Source organism: Galeopterus variegatus, unplaced genomic scaffold (assembly GCF_000696425.1).
Source record: "Galeopterus variegatus unplaced genomic scaffold, G_variegatus-3.0.2 Scaffold1465, whole genome shotgun sequence".
Taxonomy (NCBI): domain Eukaryota; kingdom Metazoa; phylum Chordata; class Mammalia; order Dermoptera; family Cynocephalidae; genus Galeopterus; species Galeopterus variegatus.
The window spans coordinates 229,393-251,457 of NW_007727576.1; positions in this window are offsets into that span (position 1 = coordinate 229,393).

Genomic DNA, 22,065 nt, shown 5'->3' on the forward strand with positions numbered 1-22,065 from the left:
AAAGAAAGAAAGAAAGAAAGAAAGAAAGAAAGAAAGAAAGAAAGAAAGAAAGAAAGAAAGAAAGAAAGAAAGAAAGAAAGAAAGAAAGAAAGAAAAGAGGATCACAATAATACATTGAACTTTCAAAAAGAAAAAGAACAGACTGTGGTTATCAGAGGTGGGAAAGGGGGACGAAAAAGGGAGTTAGCAAGAAATTAGTTAAGGGTCAAAAAGCCCGACTATGTTTTGTAAACATGAGTATACTAATTATCCTGATTTGATGACTACATATTGTACACATGTATTCTGTACATATTCAATTCTTTACCCCATAAATATATATGATCATTTATGTTTCAATTTTTAAAAAGTGAAAAAAAAATAACTCCTGGTTTATAACTTCATATAAACACCTAAAAATCTTGAAGCTAGGCTTCTCAATTGAGCTTTTGACTATATACCTAGTCCACTAGACAGCTAAACCTAGATATACCTCAAATACCTCAAGCATACAATTTCTGTATAGAACATTTAATTTTCCACACCAAATCTGATTATTTTTTGATCTTATGTCAGTGAAAGAAAGCACAACTCGAGTCTCTCAGTTCTGCAGTCTAAACAATTGGCATCATCCTAAAACCCTCCCTGTATTCTCTTTCATATTCACTCACCACATCTTTTAAATTTAACCTCCGTAATATTTCTAGATTCTGTACCCTTGAGTTTTCTCTTGCATGCAACAGGTATTTAACTGCTCTTCCTAATTATATTTTGGCCACTTCTAATCAGATCTCTACACTTGTTGTTAGTGTGATCTTTCTTTAACATAGACTTTACTATATTACATCCCTGCATAAACCCCTTTAGCATTATCCCATTACCTATAGGGGTGGATCAAAATTCCAAAGATGTTTATAAGTCCCCCATAATAAATATTACCCTCCTAACTATTCCAGTCTGATCTATCTCATTATTCCCACCCACTTTTGCTTGGTGATCCCACTAAACTGAGCTACTTGCACAGTCATGAATGAAGTCTCAAGACTTACCACTTGCCACTACATCCACTTGGACCTCCTTCTTTTGTTCTACTACCTATTCCCAGACCAGGCTAATTCCTTCTTAAACTTCAGTATTCATTTAGCTATCACCTTGGTACCTCCTCTAGCAAGTTGTTCCTAATTTTTTTTTCACTTTATCCCCCTACCCGCTTCCTTTCAGTTGAGCTTTGTGTCCCTCTCAGATCCTCCATAGTACCTTACTTATGTTACCTTGTATTGCACTCATATTTGAGAAACATGAATTTTTCATATTTAAGAAAAGAAAATATATCTTTTAAAAATCTTTGTATCTTCAGTGCCTAGCACCATTCTTGATCTAATGAAGTTAAATAAATGTCTGATTATTGAAAACAACAGTTTAGAAAATGAACGAATTAATAAGTTTTTCCAAAGTGAATCAATCTGGAAATTTTTGGTATGAAGAAAATAGTCCTGCTAAAATATCTCAATTATTCTTAAGAATTTTCCCACAAAATAAAAAAAAATCAATATTCATAGTAATGCCAATGAGGCCTCAAAAAAATGTTAAATGATATTTGGTATCCTGATAAATAAGAATATATGTAAGGCATTTTAGGAGATTTTTATCCAAATGAAAAAAAATTTTTTTTAAAGTCACTTTAGTGGTGTGTATCATTTCCCAATAATTTCTGAAGAACAAAGTACTATGTTGCCTCATATTGCTATGTCTCCAGAGCCAATGAATTTCTACACTACAACGTTGTAGGGTTTTTGTTTGTTTGTTTGTTTTAATTTTGGAAATTGTATTTAAGACATGAGAAACTTAAAATGAGATTCTGGAAAATAATTAGTTTTCCTGATTCCTGGAATGCAGTCTAAGAAAATCCTTTTTATATAACAAATTTCAGTCGATATATAGATAGATAGATATAGATATAAATAGATATAGATATATCCTCTATTACACTTTCATTATAAAGATCATGCTTTTTATTACTCCATACATATTAATGCATTTTGGAGGAATTGAAGGTAATATATATATATTTTTTTCTTTCCTGCTAAGATGTTATTTGTACAATAATTTCTCATAATGCTATTGATCTTGGATTATGACTTGTTATTTATTTTCTTATAGTTGGAATAATTTTACCTTGAGACAACCACATTCTTTCAACCAAGTTCCCCTTAATAAACATGAAACACAAAGAATGATCACATATTGTAATGATGAATAAGCTTACTATACTGATCTAACCACCACACATTCTACACTATTATTGAAAATCAACGTTGTACCCCACATGTATGTATAATAAAAAATAAATAAAAATAATAAAAAAATAAAAATATATGTTACCAGTCACAGGTTAAAATTTTAATCTGTACTCCATGGAGCAGGATGGACTAACATACTTATCTTTACACTCCCCTTACAGAAATTAATGTGGCAATTTACAATAATTTGTGTCTTGTTCCATAATTATTTGAATTTACCATTAATAGTCTTTATTAAATATTTTAAAGAAAGAAAAACCAAATTGTGGTGAGCACTTGATAACGCTTGCTCCTAATTCTTTGTTTCTTATGATATACCACAGTTTTTTTCCTAGTCTAAGTGCAAAACCATCCAGTGAGAGTCAAACATGGTCTCACTTATCCCACTGAGATGAGTAAATAAATTTATTTACAGACAATAGCATTGAGGTTTTGTTACCAGTGCAGAAGTTTATAACTACACCTACAATAAAGTTTGACCTCCTAACAAACTAAGTAGATTCACTAAATTTATGCATTTCATCTTGCCTGCAGGTAATTTCTAATGTTAAAGATTTCACAGATAAATCCAGAATACATAATGCATCACAGCAAGTGATATTATGCATCTTAAGTTTAGAAACAGAATTATCATTCGTCTTTCATGACACTAAAACATAGCTGCATTGATGGACTGTGTTTGAACTCCACCCTTGCCATAAGTATTACTCACACACATACACACATACAAACAATCATTAGATAGATGATTACATTGAAGAAAATAACAGTTTAGTGATTATGAATACTGGTGACTATGGTAATGACACTTTCTGCAGAGATTATAATTCAAATTACATACAAGAAACACTGCCAATAATAAAAACAGAAAACAACTTTACATAGCAGAGATCCTTCTCTATGTTTAAAAACAAAGCAGCATATTACTGATCATTATGTCTAGCATAGTACTTTGTATATAGTAGATGCTAGGTTCATACTTGTTGATAGATCGATATGCTAATCAGCTATGTAGTCAAGCTATTAAAAGGCATCTCTTTATTATGGATTATCTACTGGCTACTACTTTAATGTCTTATTGTTGGAAAATTGCATATACAACAGTCAATAAAACCTTTCTCTTGGACAGGAATTTTGTAAGTAGAAGGACAATGCTTTTCCCACCTCTCCACACCTCCTTATTCCATCCAAGTATTCCATAGTGTTGAAGGAAATCGATAATGTGACTTCATAAAGGTATATATGCAATTAAAAAAAAAACAAATTGAGTTATTGGTTGACAATAAGTCAATACAAGTCAAACATGCCCTGTGGCCAACATGCCATCTTAGGTTTAATTAATAGAATAAGAGATGATAGAGCACACCTATGTTGGATCAAAACTTATCTTACCCATTATATTTAGCTCTGAGCTCCACTTTTAGATGAAGAGTGCAAAACAAAGGACAGTAGGATATGGCAAGGGAGACCAAAAGCACATAATACAAGGACAGTGAAAGGAAGTGCAGAATTGTTTAGTTTAAGAAAAGAAAGCCTTAAAATGAGTAATGCTTTCAAAGAGTAATTCACATCATTTTATCTTCTCCTTAAAATGATCCAATGGCTTCCCCTCATGTTCAGAGAAAGCCAAAGCCTCTAAATCATGGTTCTCAATGGTAGAATAAAGGCGGGTTTCACCCCCGCTAAGGATATTTAACAACATCAGAAGACGTTTTGGGTTGCCATAGGGAGGTGCTGAGTGTGCTACTAGAATCTAGTAGGCAGTGGCTAGGGATGCTGCTAAACACCTTACAAAGTAGATAACAGCTCCCCATGAAAAGAGTCATCTACTTCAAAATATTAGTAGTGCTGTACAAAGTTGACCATCAATAGTTGTGTACAAGGCATGATGGTCAAATCAGGATAGTTACACTGTGTCCATTAACCAATTTCACATTAAACCCTTTTTCTCACCCCCTCACATACCCCTTTCCACGTCTGTATAATACAGATATATATCAGTAGTGCTGAGGCTGAGAAATACTGCTCTACAACGGCTGCAAGGCCCATTCCCCAACAGGCTCCACTCACTTCCCCTTTCCCATCTCCTTCAATTTTCCGTGCATTTGCTGAACTCCAACCATATTGGCTCCTTTGTTCTTTGTTGTACATTTCTTCCTCAAAAAACTTGTACCATGTCTGCTCTCCTTTGAAAGTATTTCTCTTAGAAGATAAGGCATGAGCCAGATCCTCACCTCCTTCAGGGCTTTGGTCTCAGTGAGCTCTTCCTGAACTCTGCTCAAAATTTTTATCAGTGTCACTGGCCACATAGCTTAGACTCCTTCTCTATCTAATTTTGGAATAAATGAATAAAAGAAAGATAAATACAAAATAACTCATGCAAAAATATTCTGTGTGTATTAACAAAGCAAAAATATGGGACCAAAGGATCAAATCTATAGGAGACAGATTTTAATTCAATAAATATAATTTATTAAACAAAGTATTAAAAAGGGACTGATACACAGCTCTGTTTTGCAGAGCTCTCCATCTTCAAGCAGTGATGAAAGAACCACTGAACAAGGATTAATAGATGGGATTCAGGCATCAGCTCTTCAAGTTTCTTTCTTTTTTTATTGGAAACTTAAAAAGCTTTTATTCAAGTAGAAAATAAAGTGCAAATGAAAAAGATCTTTGTTCTCATGAGCAAACAATTCCTCCCTTGGCTCTCAAACATTACAGTATATTAGATTCATCTGGAGGACTTGGCCCCAATTCCTGAGTTTCTGATCCAGTATGTCAAAGGTAAAGAATGGAAATTAACATTTCCAAAAGAGTGAATCTGGTGCTGTTGATGTTTTGAGAATCACTGCAGTCAGTTGCGAGCTACAACAAGGTGGTGATGTGTACAAGATTTGGAGTTGCACCAATTTGGGCTTAACTTCAGTTCTGCCACCCTTTTTACTAGCTGTGAACCTTGGGCAGACTTAATTTTCTCTGAATCTCACATTCCTTTTCCGTAAAATAGGGAGAGTAATAACATATTCTGCAAAATATTGATTGGAGGAGTAAATGAGATATTGCATGTAAAGTGTGTCAAACATAGTCAATTATATAATTAGTTAATAGTTATTATTAGTGTTAGTATATTATGGTAAAGTTTACAAGATAAACACACACACACATACACACATACATATATAATTTGTGTCCTTATATTTTAAAAATTTTGGATTTATTATCTCCATCCTACCACTCACCATATTTCTCTTGGCATCTTTCTAAGGATAGAAGCCAAATCAATCTCTAGTACCAGTACAGAATTAGTACAGTACTGTTCCATAAACCTAGCCTCGCCCTCAAAATTTTCAGGATAAGTCCTCAGCCTCAATGACGTCCATGCCTATCACATTTGAAATACCTAGGAATTTGAAAAAGTAAGAATTTTGTTTACAGAAATTGTCCTTCAGTTCTTTTCAACTTGCGTACTGTGAACCTATCACAAGGGCAGCACTATATTTTGATCAATGCACAACATAAAGTTTTGGTCCAACTGATAAACATGACTACAGAGCAGGATAAAGAGGGTCTAAAAATCTTGATACTCATAAAGTGTTAGATTCGTTATATGAATTTGATGCCAAAGACAAGATTGTGTATAAAGTGAGAAGTTCAAGAATTCATTGCCATGGACGGCCTGAACTGTGTAGAGGTACATTCTTCCTATACCTAATTTGTTGAGAGTTTTTATCATGAATTGATGCTGAATTTTGCCCAATGCATTTTCTACATATATTAATATGAACCTATGGTTTTTGTCCTTTAATGTATTCATGTGGTGTCTCACGTTTATTGACTTGACTTGTGTATATTGAACCATTCTTGCATCCCAGGGATAAATCCCACTCAATAATTGTGAATGATGCTTTATATACTAGCTTTGAAAGTAAATCCCATACACTATGGTTCTTCATTGCATAGATCCTAATTTCAGAAAAGTTAAATATATAACATTTTGTATCATAGATAAAGAAAAAAGAAAAAATGTTGAGTAGCTACACAGCAACAAAATTATTGTCTTGAAAAGTTGGGATTTCTAAAAAGAATAGTAACTATGATATCTAAAGTCTTCTTTAGGACAAAATAAAGGTTGATCTCTAAAAGTAATAATTCTCTGTAATTCAGTCTGGCGCACATTATGATACTCCTAAGAAATCTTTTAAAAAATGTTTGTCTCTCATATTGTTGAAAAGCATCTTTGAAAAGTATGATGTCTTACTAGAATTATAGAAAACTGACAATATCTGCTAAGCGTGCAATAGTGAGATATACATACAAGTTAAAAATGCAAGATTAGATCTTTCTATATCTAATTACATTATCAAATAATGGCATTAATTGAGTTTAACATCTTTTTAACTTCAGGTCATATACATGGAGGAATGCAGAGAGCAAACATCTACAAGTATAATGTTTCCAAAGATTCCTGAAGTATTTGGGCCTGATCATTCTAATTCTGTTTTTTTTCTCTTTTCCAGATTAATCTGTGGTTGAGAAAGATGGTTCTTGACAGTTACAATTAATCATATTTGCTCAAATAATAAAAATGTTATCAAAAGAAAAAAATTAAACACACACACAGAAAACTTTGTGCCCTGACTTGTAACTTTATTATACGTTTATAGAAAGAAATTAAATATTCACATTGCCTCCTTCATATGCAGATATTTTGTAGTACAAATACACTTTACTATGTCTGCAGTATGAATATTCCTGTGTTTATCACGCTTACTCAAAAAACCTCCAGAATCCAAATTACAATAAAAATAAAATTATTCTAGACAAAATATATTCAAAAACAAAGTTGTTCACACCATCAGGGATTTAGAATGTGTGTGGGGGTGAGGTGGATGGGTGTGGTGTTAGTCCTGGTACAACAATTGTTAGTTGTGTGTGTGTGTCTCTAAATTTACTACTCTAAATTTGCTACTAAAATAGCAAAAAGAAGAATGCTAGAAATATGATGAAGGTCAAATTACCATCTAATTATGAATGAAATGCAGCTATTTCCACACTAACATCATGTTGATTATAAAGTTTTCATTTTTATTAGTTTTTCAGGTTGTCAAGAAAAACATGCTCATATTTTATATTTACCACAATGCCATTACCTGAACATTAACAATTAAGCTGCCTTTCAGAGAGATGAAATTATAGGAATTCTGAGTGTTCTTTTTTACTACCGTTTTGTAGTTACTTATAGATTTTGGTCAATAGATTATAATGTTCACTCAATTGTTAAGGTCAATTCAAATAGAAAATGTAAAAAGTTTTCCCCTTCATCTCCTTTAGAATAAATTCTAGAGTACTGTGAAAAAAATCACCCAGTAAATTATATTATCTACAAGACTGAAGAGTGGGTTCATTTAAGTCATTATTTTGAAACAGTAGATAGCAATTGCAGAAGTAGTATTCCAAATGCTGTGTGGTGATAGTAGTTCTATAAAGCCCTTGTATATAAAAAACATGTTCTTTGCCTCCCTGGAAAAGAAAATAAGAATTTTGAGTATGTTTGCAAGATACAGAGTAAAGGAACACTGGAACATTATATCTTTAAATAGCCTAATGAATTTTTTTTTCTCAAATTTCCTCACTTTCAATCATCCATTAAAATATTTCAGCAATTATTTCAGTGCTTGCTATAATTTTAACATTTTCTCTGGTCTCACAGCTTATAATCTCAAAAAATATGTAAGTAAATTAAATGTAATAAGCCATTTTAGAGGATTTCTTTCCCCCATAATTTTCCACAGTGGCTCCTTTTCCTTCTTAAAAGATACTTTGAACAATATTGCAGTATTTGATAGCTAGGAGAAGTATGTGTATACAGAAAAATCTCTGGAGTATTTGCCTTTCCAGCATGTTTAATGTTGTTAGTAAAATAGAGATAGAAGAGTATAGATTTTCTTTCTTGTCACACACACACATGCACACACACACAGAGACAATTTTCAGAGTAGGTCTTCAATTTGACCTTAAAAATAATAGCCCTACTTGAAGTTAAGCTATTATGAAATAAGATTAGAATATTATAACAAGAATGCTAAATGCAACCTTGGTAGCCACAAATAGGCATATAATAAATACAAAAGGAAATGAAAAAGAAATTTACATTTCACTACAAAAAACAAAGATACTAATGCAGGAAATGAGGGACAAGAGAGCTATAAAACATACAGAAAACAACCAGCCAAATAACAAAAGTAAGTTCTTTTTAATCAGTAATTACTTCAAGTGTAAATGGATTAAATTCTTTCCCATCAAAAGACAGAAATTAGCAGCATAGATTAAAAGAGATATAAAAGAGATTTCATTTTAGATCCAAAACCACAAATAGACTGAAAGTGAAAAGATAGAAAAAGACATTCTGTGCAAATGTAACCAAAAGATCACCAAGGTAGTTATACTAACATCAAACAAAATAGATTTTAAATAAAAAAATTTACAAGAGGCAAAGAAGGACACTGCACAATAATAAAAGTTTCAATACAGCTAGAAAATATTAATTAAAAACATTTATACACCTAATGAAAGACCATCAAAATATATAAAGCAAAAACTGACAGAATTGAAGGGAAAAATAAATATTTACAATAACAGTCAAAGACTTTGATACCACACTCAACAATGGAGAGAACTACCAAACAGACAAGTAAAGAAACAGAGGGCTTAAACAGCACAGAAAATCAACTAAATCTAACAGACAGATACAGAACACTCTAACTAACAACAACACCATAACATTCTCATGAGCACGTGGGACATTTTCCAGGATATACCATATGTTAGGCCACAAATTAAGTTTCAATAAACTTTTAAAGATAGATATGTGAAGTATCTTCTCTGACCACATGGGATGAAGCTAGTAATCAGTAACATAAGTAAAACTAGAAAATTTGCAGAAACTAATTATGGAAATTAAACTAGAAAAAAGTAAAACTAGAAATTAATTGTGGAAATTAAACAGCACACTTTTAAATAAACAATGTGTTAAAGAAGAAATCACAAGAGAAATTTAAAAATATTTACATACTAATGAAAAAAAGACAACATAAAAAAATTTATGAGATACAGGAAAAGCAGTATTAAGGAGGAAATTTAAAGCTATAAATGCTTACATTAAAAAAAAATGAAAGATCTCAAATCAACAGCCGAATTTCACAACTAAAGAACTAGAAAAAAAAAACTAAATTCAAAGCTAGAAGAAGGAAAATATAATGACGTTTAGAACAGAGATAAATAAAATAGAAAATAGAAAAGAGTAGAGAGAATCAATAAAACCCAAAGTTGTTTTTTTGAAAACATCAACAAAACTTTAGGTAGATGGACTAAGAAAATAAAAGAGAAGACTCAAATTACTGAAATCAGAAATGAATGTGAATATATTGCTATCTATCTTACAAAAATAAAAAGGATTATAGGAGAACAAAATAAACAATTGTACACCAAAAATTAGATAACTTAGATGAGATGGACAAATTCCTAGAAATACAAAACTTCACATGACTAAATCATGAAAAAATAGAGTTTGTAGATAGACCTATAACTAGTAAGATGATTGAATCACTGGCCAAAAATCTCCCTACAAAGAAAAGCCCTAAACCTGATGGCTTCACTGGTGAATTCTACAAAACACTTAAAGAGCTGATATTTCTCAAACATTTCAAAAACGATAAAGATGAGGATACAGTTTCTGACTCATTCCATGAGGTCATCATTACCCTGATACTAAAGAAAAACAACAGCACTACAAGAAAACTACAGACCAATATCCCTTATGAACATTGATAAAAAAAAATTCACAACAAAATGCTAAAAATTCGGTAGCATTTTAAAAGGATTGTACACCTTGATCAAGTGAGATTTAATGTTGTAATGCAAGAATAGTTTAATATACAAAAATCAATCAATGTAATACACCACATTAACAGAATGAAGGAAAAAACCCAAATGTATCATTTCGATTGATGCAGAAAAAGCATTTTACAAAATTTATCTCTTTAAGTACAAAAAAAGAGAACACTCAACAAAGTAGGAATAGAAGGAAACTACTTCAACATAATAAAAGGTATATATATGAAAAACCAACAGGAAACCTTATACTTAATGTTGAAAGACCAAAAACTTTTTCTCTAAGATCAGGAACAAGTCAGCCACTTCCTCCACCTCTATTCAACCTAGTCCAGCCAGAGCAATTAGGCAAGCAAAATAAATAAAAACATTCAATTTAGCAAGGAAGAAGTAAAATTATCTCTGTTTGCAGATGATATACTTTCATATGTAGAAAACCCTAAAAATTCCATTTAAAACTTTAGAACTAATGAATGAATTCAGCAAAGTAGCAAGATACAAAGTCAACACACATATATTAGTTGAATTTCTATACACTAACAATAAACAGTTTGGAAAGGAAGTTATAAAAACAATTCCATTTACAAAAGCATCAAAAAGAATAAAATACCTATAAATTAACCAAGGGGGTGAAAAAATTGTACAATAAAACCTACAAGCGTGGCTGAAAGAAATTAAAGAGGACATACATAAAAGAAAACATACTCAATGTCCATGAATTGGGAGACAATATTTTTAAGATGCCAATACTATCCAAAGTAATCTACAGATTCAATGCAATTGCTGTAAAAGTCCCAATGGTGTTTTTATCAAAACAGGAAAATATCCTAAAATTCATACAAAATCTCTTGGTACCCTGAGTAACCAAGATAATCTTGAGAAAGAAACATAAATGTGGAAGACTCATACTTCTGATTGCAAATCTCACTACAATACTGCAGTGTGATACTGACTTAAGAAAAAACATAGATCGATGGATTAAAATAGAAAGCCCTGTCTTTTAAACAAATGGTACTGGAAAAAACGTATATTCACATGCAAAAGAGTAAAGTCAGACCCTTTCCTAACCCCACATAAAATGAGTAACAAAATGGATCAAAGACCTAACAGTAAGACCTAAATGTATAAAACTATTAGAAGAAAACATAGGTCAAATGCTTCATGACATTGTATTGGCAATGATTATGATTTCTTGGATATAACACCAAAGTAACAGACAACAATAACGATTAAAACAGACAAATTGAAACAATATTTGCAAATCATATATCTGATAAGAACTTAATATCCAGAATACATAGAAAACTCCCAAAATTCCAAAAAAAAAAAAAAAAAAAAGATTCAAATATGATGAGCAAAGGGCCTGAATAAACACTTCTCCAAAGAAGATGTAAAGTGATGAAGAAGTACATGGTACATGAAAAGATACTCAACATCACTAATCATTAAGAAAATGCAAATCAAAACTACAATGAGATACTACCTCACACCCATTAGAATGTCTATTTAAAAAGCAGAGAGAGAATAAGTATTGGTGAGGATGCAGAGAAAGTGGAAACCTTGTGTACTTTTGATGGCAGTAAAAAATGATAGAGCTGCCATGGAAAACAGTATAGTAGTTCATCAAAAAATTAAAAATGAAATTATCATATGATCCAATAATTCTACTTCTGGGTATTTAGACATAGTGCTTGAAAGAATTGTTCTGCACAGATTTAGGTTTATTTGCTCATTAGTTTAAAGTGAATTTTTTTAAAGAATTTTTAAAAATTATTTGAACTTTCTGTATTTATCTTCTGAGTAATTGATTTCATTGATAAATATTTGATTGGCCTAAAAGGAAACCAAAAAAGGATCTTGAATGTTATAATCACAAAGTAACAATAAGTGTTTAGCTTATAGATGTAATAACTATCCTTTTTTTTTGTCTTTTTTGAGACTGTCCACACTGCACTCAGCCAGTGAGCACACCGGCCATCCCTACATAGGATCCGAACCTGAGGCGGGAGTGCTGCTGTGCTCCCAGCGCCACACTCTCCCGAGTGCGCCACGGGCTCGGCCCTGTAATAACTATCCTGATTGGATCATTATATAATAATGATACTGAAGAAAAAAAAAAAAACACTGAACAATTGAATAGAAAAATGAAAGAACTAGAAGTCAAGAGAACACCAAGACATAGTGCTTTATAGAGCAAGTAAATTTACTACTCTGACCTTCACTTTTTTCATATAAAATAGAGACGTTGGACTAATTGCTCTGATTCTTTCCTGCACTATCATTTCATAACATGTGGCTAAAACTTTGTCAAATTCTTTGAGGTCCAGTTTCCAAACAGTGAAAATCCACTTTCTTGCAGGGTTGTTCTGACGAACAAAGATGTTAGGTGTTCATTGAGGTTTGCTTATTTTATCATTCCCGTAATCTCTTAAAAGAGAGTATGCCACTAGCCTACAGTGATTTTCTGTTTTCTTCAAAGAAGCAATAAAGCAATTGAAATTTAAATCAAGAAAGAGTAAATATTGATTATAATTTTGGTGAAATTATAATAATTTAAGGTACTCAGATGTTTGCTTTTATCGCCATAAACTGCTCACTACTCATAATCCAATTAACCACCATAATATTCCCTTGATGGAGTTAAGTTGCTGGTATTTCTAGGTGAATAAAGGTACTCATTTTTACTCTAAGAGTTACCTTTCCCAGCTTTATTTTTAACACTAATTACCTCTTTGTCTAGACTATAGTGAAGTATTCCAATAACATCACATATGTTCTTTTCATGTGATCAAAAATAGGTTATTGTACAGGCATATTTCATGAATTTGATATTTCAAGAAATGCAATTCTGTACCATAGCTTAGTGAATTTCAGGCTCTTTCTAATTTTCCAAATAAAAAAGAATTTAATAACTAAATTGAATTTACCAGTCTTCATGAACTTATCAGATCTTCCACAATTTACTATGTGTTCCTGCCCAAGTTTTTTACTTTCTTCCCTCACTTTCTCTTTTATAAAAGGCTGATAATGTAATTACTCTGTAAATACTTTAATTTCTTAAATGCATTGTATGAATTCAAAATAATAGTATTATCATTATGTCTATATGAATCTTTAACCATTGAATTGGAAAACACCAGTGGAAACAATGACTAGATATTTAAAAGCCTAATGATTTAGAATTTCCTCAAGATTTTAGGAATGTATGTACGAAGCATGCATTTGTATGTATAGGTAATGTATGTACAAAGCATACAACTCAATAGGTCTCACTTTCTAACAGTTTTCCTTTCCATTGAACAAGTAAATCATGGGGAGGACAAAAATAAAGTTAAGATCTTCTTTCTAGGGGCCGGCCCGGTGGCGCACTGCTATAGTGCGCCGCTTGGGAAGCGCGGCGGCGCTCCCGCCGAGGGTTCGGATCCCACATACAGACCGGTTCCCGCTCACTGGCTGAACGAGGCCCGGGGGCAATGCTGAGGGTTGCGATCCCGTTGCCGGTCCCGGTCCGGTACGGGGGCAACACTGAGGGTTGCGATCTGTTGCCGGACACAGAAAAAGGAAGAAAAAAAAAAAAAAAAAGATCTTCTTTCTAATAGAAGTATTAGGTATTGATAGAATTATAGAATGTTGGAATTGGAAATGACCCCAGTAGTAACGTGTCATTTTGAATGTATTAAAGATGTGTAGGAGCATGATTAAGAGAAAGTATTTGGAGACAGACAGACTTAAATTGACAATTGACTCTACCACTAAAGAGCTCTATAGATGTGGTCAAAATCTAGACCTTAAATTTTGTCAGTTTTATAGCTGAGTCATTTATTTCTAATTCATCTGACTATTGGTATTAAATAAGGTCGTGTATTCAAAGAACTTTATATATTGAGAATAAAAGAAGTAGGAACAGGAGATGAAAAAGAGATGGAGTGATGAGCTTCTTTGTACACAGAGCTACTAGGTGCATCCTTTTAGGATTATTAGAATGAATCCTCTTTGATTCATTTTTCCATTGTCCTCCTCTTCCTCCTCTCCTGAACTAGGTTATGGATAAGAAATGCATAGGCATTGGCCTAAGGAGATGTCTGCTTTGCCTCCGTACCTCTTAGTTTCCATTGCAGCAGTTTCCGTTGAGAAACAAAACGAACACGTTTGAAGAGTGAGCCATTTTGGCAAAGATCACTTTCTCTTCCTGTGTTATCTAATGCCCCTAGCAGAGCACCGCACTCACTTACCCCTGGTCTTCTTCATTACTGCCATACTGTGTTGTAAATGTCTCTACTTCTTTCCCTGGATTGTAATTATCTGTTCATGTTTCTTTTCCCTAAACTGAGTTCCTTGAGTGAATAGGGTGTATATTACTATTTTATTATCTTTTTTGTTGTTGTTTAATTCTAGTACAGCTCTGGCATGTGCTCAGTATGGATGCATGAAGTTTATATTTCAGGTTAATATTGGGAAATAAATTCATAAAAACAGCAAATACATAAATTTATGCATACAGTATGTATTGTATTAAAAATATTACAAATCAATCTAAGTAAAAGAGAGAACATATATAATTTATAAACATTGTACTTGATAAGTTTGTGTGCATTTAGCACAGCCCTGACAATGTGTGCTCTCTTTTAAACTTGGTAACCACACATTATATGAATATTAATATTTGCATAATGTATGAAAAATGAGTCATACTTTTTGGACATTGATTATTGTGTGGATATTTTGTTTTGTTTTGTGTTTTTAAACTGCAATCTTCATCCTAATCGCTATTTTCAATATGCTATAATTTATTGATCTCTGAATACTGTAAAGTGATCTCTATATTTAAATTTTAATCCTCACAATTATAGCGAAGGAGTTTTAATATCCTTATTTTACAAATCAGTACATTGAAGCATGGTGGTGAGAAATGATGATACTAAATTCATAGATAATTGTACACATATATTGGCGTTTCTTTCTCCAGGTGACTTTCAGATGACCTGCTAGTGAGTTTCATAATGAGCTGATCTAAATATGTTTTTGCTAATAACAGTGAGAAAAGATCCAGCAGTTGGACAATTATGAGAAAGATGAAAGGTTATAAATAATGCACAGATTGGATAATAGACTCTTTGGGGTTATCTGCAAGGCAATGGGAAAGGTACTGCAACCTCATATATTCACTTCTACATATTATTGCTGCTCAATATCTATGATAGACTAATAAACGGGGAGAGAGGGTGCACGTTTCACTGAGAATTGGATGTTAAGAGGCCACTGCTGCAAACTCGCTCATGTATACAAATGTTGTATATTGACACAATGCTTGTCAGTTTTCTAAGGCCTTTCTGATAATCTAGCTTGTAATATGTAAGCTGGTAGATGGAAGAAACAAAGCATTTTGGTTCAGACAAAGACAAACCTGGATTCAAATTCTGGCTCTGCCTTTCTTTGCTGACTGTGAGCAAGTTACATGATCTCTCTTCTGGTCTTCAAAGTGTGAGGAAAATATCTTAAGATATTTTAAGATTAAGAGATTAAGATATATTCCTCAAGAGATTTTACAAATGTAAACTGCTTGGTATATTATTTGAGTTGAAATAACACTCTCAAGTAGGCAAAGCTGGTGTGTTAGGTCCACTAGTGATGAAGAAGTAAGCAACATTTATTAAAAAAAATTTGCGGAACATCTATAAAACATCAGATACTGCATTAGGCACAAGAGAAACAAACAAACAAAATCCCAATGCATCTAATTATCACTGGGCTAATAAGTAATAGTTCTGAAGCAGGTAATAATAACATTTTTTTCAGCACAATGTTTGTCAGAAACTATTTTATGCACTTAATATGCATTTACTCATTTAATTTTCACAGCAACGCTATAAGTGAAGAATTGTCATTATCATCAGCTTACAGATGAGAAAACCAAAGTTGTGAGCATTTAAGTAACTTCCCTGAGGTGACTTATTTAAAAAATATTTAGCTGCACAAGACCACCTTCATAGTTCATGTTCTCTGCTGTGAGATACTTATTGCCTTTTGTGTAGATTTTTCATTCTTAAATAACTGTTTAGAGAAAGGACATCATAACTTCTGATCAAGATGTCATGGGGGGATATTTGTGCATACTTCTTTGCTCCAAATACATATACATAGAAAGGACATATTTTTTAAAATTTTTTAAAAATAGATAATTAGCCATATTCAAAAAAGGAAAATGGGGGGGGAGCTCTCCATATATCAGCAAACCCTTAGTAATAAGTGGGTATTGAAGTCATGTGGTGGCACGGAGTGGGACTCACATTCAGTCCCTTGAATATTCTTGCAGAAACTTGAGTCACCTAGTGCAACCAGCCTAGTGTATGGCTGCATATAGACAGGGTCTGGGATAATGACCTGTAGTGGCAATAGCACCGATTTTCAAAGCCTGAAAATTTCTAGTTGTCAGTGACCCAGGAATAAAGCAGAAGTTTATGTGTGTTACTTGGGTAAATAAAATAATGTTTTTCAGGAGAAAAAAAATGGGTCTGGATCTTGTCTTATTATATTTTTCACCTAACATCACTTGTCTGAGCCTGTTTCCTCATTTGTACATTGAACATAAATAGAATCTACTTCATAAAAGTGTTGAAAAGTTTAAATTAAGTAATATATGTAAACACAAAAATTTCAGACATGTGACAAATCACAAGTATTTATTAATATTAAGTAATGCATTTATTAATATTAAGACCAAACCACTTATATTTATTACTTTAACTACTTTTGGTTGAAATATTTTAAATGTGTCATATACTCTTCTGGCATTTTAAATGCATGTCATTGAAAACTCATTATAAAATTATTTTAAAGAAGTGTAAATTTAGATTAATGAGTTTTGGAAATTATCTAATCAGACTCCCAAAGTACAAAGATGTAGAGATGGAGGTTTGGAGAAGTAAATGACTTCCCCATGGGTCTCCTGACCTGGACCAAGAATCTGTTACAATGCCATATTAGCATCAGTTCTTTAAGGCTGTGCTGCTTTGCTTTTATACTGGAGAAATATATGTCCCTAATGCACAATGAGCCTATAATTTTTAACCTGATTTTTATATCTGCTGTCTCACTGCTTTTTATATGCTGTCAGTTTTACTTCTCTTCTGTCTGATTCTAAAGGTCCCATGCTTCTCCATATTTTACTCCTGCCATTCACTTTGGGCTAAAAAACAGGTTAATCTAAACTAGATTTAAAACATGAGTGAATGGTCTTTGAATGAGGTTGTAGTGACTACTGTTGTGAGTAAAATGTTTGCATGTCAATGCCTTTATGGTGATTTATTTATTTTGACTGTGTTCTACAGTTGCAGAAGGTGGTGACAGTTGGGGGAAATTCTGTGCTATCATGTTACTAGTCTGCTGAAAAATTAAGATCCCTAGAAAAGTGAACTACAGATAAATGTGAGACATTACTATATCCACATTTGGATAAATGCTACAGTTAGACATTGAAAACAACTTAATAAATTACCACCATCAACAGCAACAACAAATAATCCAAGAATAGTAGCTAAACTATGAGATTTTAGTGTGTTCAATTAGAAATAAAATGTAGAAGTGATACCATGAAGCTATTCTGTCCATTCATTTTGAAATAATTGAGAAAGAAACAAACTGATTTTTAAATGTAGGAATGGTCTATTTTGCACATTATCTTTCCGACTTTGTATGTAAGGAGTCTAGTCTGGAAGAATTCCCATTCAAATGAGCATTGTGTTATTGTAGAGCTGCCTCCAGATCTCCTAGTATTTACCCACTCACTAACACATACAGTCAGAAAGACGAATGGAGCTCAGGTTCTGGAGGGTTTAAAACAATGATTGTCATCGATTTTTATGAGACAGAAAGCATTAAACTGACAATATTATATGTTAAGGATATTATTAAATAATAACACATAATCAAATAGCCAAATTTTGTGGGAAACTCTTTGAAAATGCACTTTTTTGGTTACTAGCACTGTGCATTTCTCAAACATTTCAAAAGTGATTTATGTTTTTGGTTTTTATTTTGGCATGATAGCACATATTTTAATTTTGTACCAGCTAATATTTGTTATCAGCAAGCTCGTGCATGAACACTTATTTCATAGACCTGACATCAAATAATTTTGACCTTAATTTTAACAATTGTATATTAATGCTTAATACTAGCATATGATAAGATGATATGATGATTATAGCAATAATAATAATAATAATAATAATATAAACAATCACTTATTATGGTGCCTTATATGTATAAACTCATTTGATATATCATATGGAAATGGGTTTTCACCAGTAAGCACGTTATAACAAAAAGTCTGTCTTCATATGGCTCCCACAACAGCCCGTTATGGCTCCTGAAATTCAGCTGTTAAATAAACATTTGAAAGTAATTAAACTGGGCCCAGTGTGTGTTTGTGTTTACTCTATGTTTTCTTAGTTGCAAAACTACTCTTCTATACTTTGTGATACTGGTGCTGAACTGCAGTTTTTTGTTTGTTTGTTGTTGTTTTGGGGGTTTTTTTTGCAGTTGGCCAGTGCATGGACCAAACCCTTGACCCCGATGTTAAAACACCATGCTCTAGTAAACTGCACAGTTTTTATTTCTCCTTTTAAGATGCTTCCTACTCAGTTGTGTGACTAGGAGGCATTACAGAGAGATAAAAAGGCAGGAAGAGAAGAAAAGAAAGGATTTCCTCATTCCCTCTTAATGCTATTCCTGTATGGGGACTGCCCTGGTAATGGCAGCAGTAGTTGGTTCAGCCTCTAAGTTCTTATTACATTCCCAAGTCTAGCCTTATCATGCCCCAGGCATAACCTCTTCTACAATGTCTGGGCCCAGCTCCTTGGGGGGCTTCCCCTAAGAAGATAGCCCCAGTGCCTTCTATTTGTTCCACCAGCCTTATAGATATTTTTCTGTCTGGCCTGCACTTGCTACCAGGAGATTCTGGGATTTATTCGGTCATGTCCATGGCCTTTAATGAAATACTGATCTCCTTGCCAAAGGGAAATGAGATACTAGTGATTTATGACATGAAGTCACATCACAGTTAATTAAAATTGTCAATTCTAGTTGATTGTAATGAAGTACCCTGAGAACCAAGTGTCTTCCACACTTAATTATTATCATAGTTATGATGACTACAAGAACTGTGAGATGGCTGGCCTCTTCTGACTGAAGAATCCACAGACAGAGCATATAAGTCCAGGCTTTTAATTCTCATTTGAAATAATAGAGAACAAAAAAGCTTCTATAGCAGTCTTAAAAGAATTTCTTATTTTTTATAGCTTCAGGGGTGTCTTCTCTTAAGAAGCAGATGCATATTTTATTTTGCTGGTTATAGAATGGCAATGTAAATTGAAATCTTACACTTGGCTGTGTCACCTAGGAGAAAATCAGGACATTAATTGGGAAGGAAAGTGAGGCTGAAACTTGCGTGGTGACATCTAAGTGGACTCAGATAATGCTGAGAATCTTAAACCCAAAGACTTTCTAAGACTTTCTTGCTAGTGGAAACAATCGATCTTCCTGGGTGTGACAAGACTACCTACCCTTTTCTTGGATTAAGCCCCTTCAGTGACTCTTCTAGGTAAAGAAATCCAAATCAACCAGCTATGATGCTGACTGAGAGAAAAGGATAATAGAATAAAGAAGTTATAAAATCAAATACTGTCATGTATCTAATTATATAAATGGGGACCACAGTAGCTATGCATGTTGAATCCCTTGCTGTCATTTTCATAGATATAGATATAGCTACACATATGCGTAGAGATCAGATAGATATTGGCATATATTGATATTTGTATAGATCAAATTCTTTTTTTTTACCTCCCTTCTCCTGTCCACTTACTATTTTATATAAAGGGTTTTGTCATCATTGATAGCTTTATAATCGAGCCTTTAGGAAACAATATTCAGGTAGGACTGTGATTGTATTAAAAAAGTAAATTTCATCACTCAGAAATAGCTACTGTGATGGTTGCCTAAAGATCGATACAATAACTGTTGAGGGTTTGCGTATTTTTTTCAGACAAATGATGAGAGCATTTTTGTTTGTGTAAAGAATAGTTGCATCTTATTACTGTGAAATGTAAATAACATGTTTCTTATATACGTATACATAAATCTGTACAGAAGTGTGTTATGTGGTACTGAATAATCAAGGGGGTAAATTATACCAATTAGTAAGAAGTTGTCTGTCAGCTTGTTATCCAACTTCTGGTCTCTATTTTGTGATGCTGGGGCTGGAACTCTGTAATTTTTATTTCTTCTTGGCCATGGGATTTCTGTTAGGTTATGCTGATAGAAAGCACTGAAGAGAGACAGGAAGAAAGAAGGAAAGGGAAAGGAATTTTAACCTGTTTATTGACTTGTTTTGTTTTTCCATGTTACCTTTCGCCTTGCAGCTATAGTTGATTCCTATCTCCAGTTGTTTGGCTCCCTGAACCAGCCTCACTGTGTCGGAGTAAGCAGTTTCAGCCAAGCAGCACATCCTCAACAGTCTAATCCCAAATGTGCAAGTGTTCTCCTTCAGGCTCCTTGGGCAAACCACAGATGACTGACACTCAGCCCTGAGGAGCTCCTCCTCTAATTATCTGAGTTATCAGTATAGGACAAATGGCACCCTGTCCTCGAAGGTCTGATTCATGGCTCTAGGAGTTTCCTCTGAGATACTGAGCTACTATCACCATCCAGGTGGTGCCAATTCCTTGGATGACTAAGTCCAGCTTTCTAAGACCTCTTGCCCTAGCTGCTAGGTTCTGTTAACTTTGTCCTTTTCCCTTTGGTGTCTCCTTCCTACAGCTACTTTTTCTGTGTTGCTTATTTAACAGTTTCTTCTATACTAAATTCTCTCTGTTGAAAGACCTAGTCTGGTTTCTATTTTACACAGTCATAATTTGGTTTCTAACAGCTGGGAGGACTAAGATAAACCATGTCCCCATTCAGAGATTCAATTCCTTATCTATTTAATTGAGGGGTAATAGAGGAGGTAGTATAAATAGTATCTGAAGTGTTTCTCAAATTGTTTTCTGGGGAATGCTACTCCCGAGATACCCTCTTTGCAAAATAATACATATAGTTTTATGGATTTGGGGAATGTTATAGTACTACAGCAAACTATTAAAGACTCACAGTGCACATAAACACAATAAAGGCTGTGAGAAAGCTAGCAGAAAATAAACCTTTTCCACTTTGATTCAACATCTCTCTTCAAATGATTTCACTAGGGAAACTATTTTATTTTCAGTTGAACTCTATTACCATCCCGTGATATACATTGAGAAACAGCATTCTCTAGAATCCTGAGAAATTCAAAATTTTGTAATTTTATAATTTTTTTTCTAAATACCTTTATTTGGGAGGAATCTGATGCCTGCAATTCTTTTCGTTAGTTTTATTTATCTGTTTCAGATATAAGCATAAATGCTGACTAAGAGTAATATCTTTTGCAATGACTTGTAGAATGAGTGCTGAGGAGAGGAATGGAAGGTGTCAGAACACCAGGAAAATTATTATAGGAAATGAAGTTCAGGGTAAGAGAATATTGGCGGGGATGAAAGAATAGAGTCATATTGGGTTAGATGAGGACACATATGATCATGGTTAAGTGAATGAGGTAAGGACTCACACTGCTGATTCTCAGCTACAGCTTTGAGTGCTATTTGATTTTGTTTTGTTTTGTTTTTATTAAGAATATTTGTGAGATACAAAGCTAATTGTCACCCCTCCTCCCCCATGATGTGAGGACCAGATTGACATTGGGGGCACTCCCATCACCAGAAATTACCCTTGCACCCCCTTTTCCCATCCAATTATCCCCCCACCTATCCCCCCCCCTCCACTCCACTTTGTAGCCCCAGGAATGGGACTGTTAGACCAT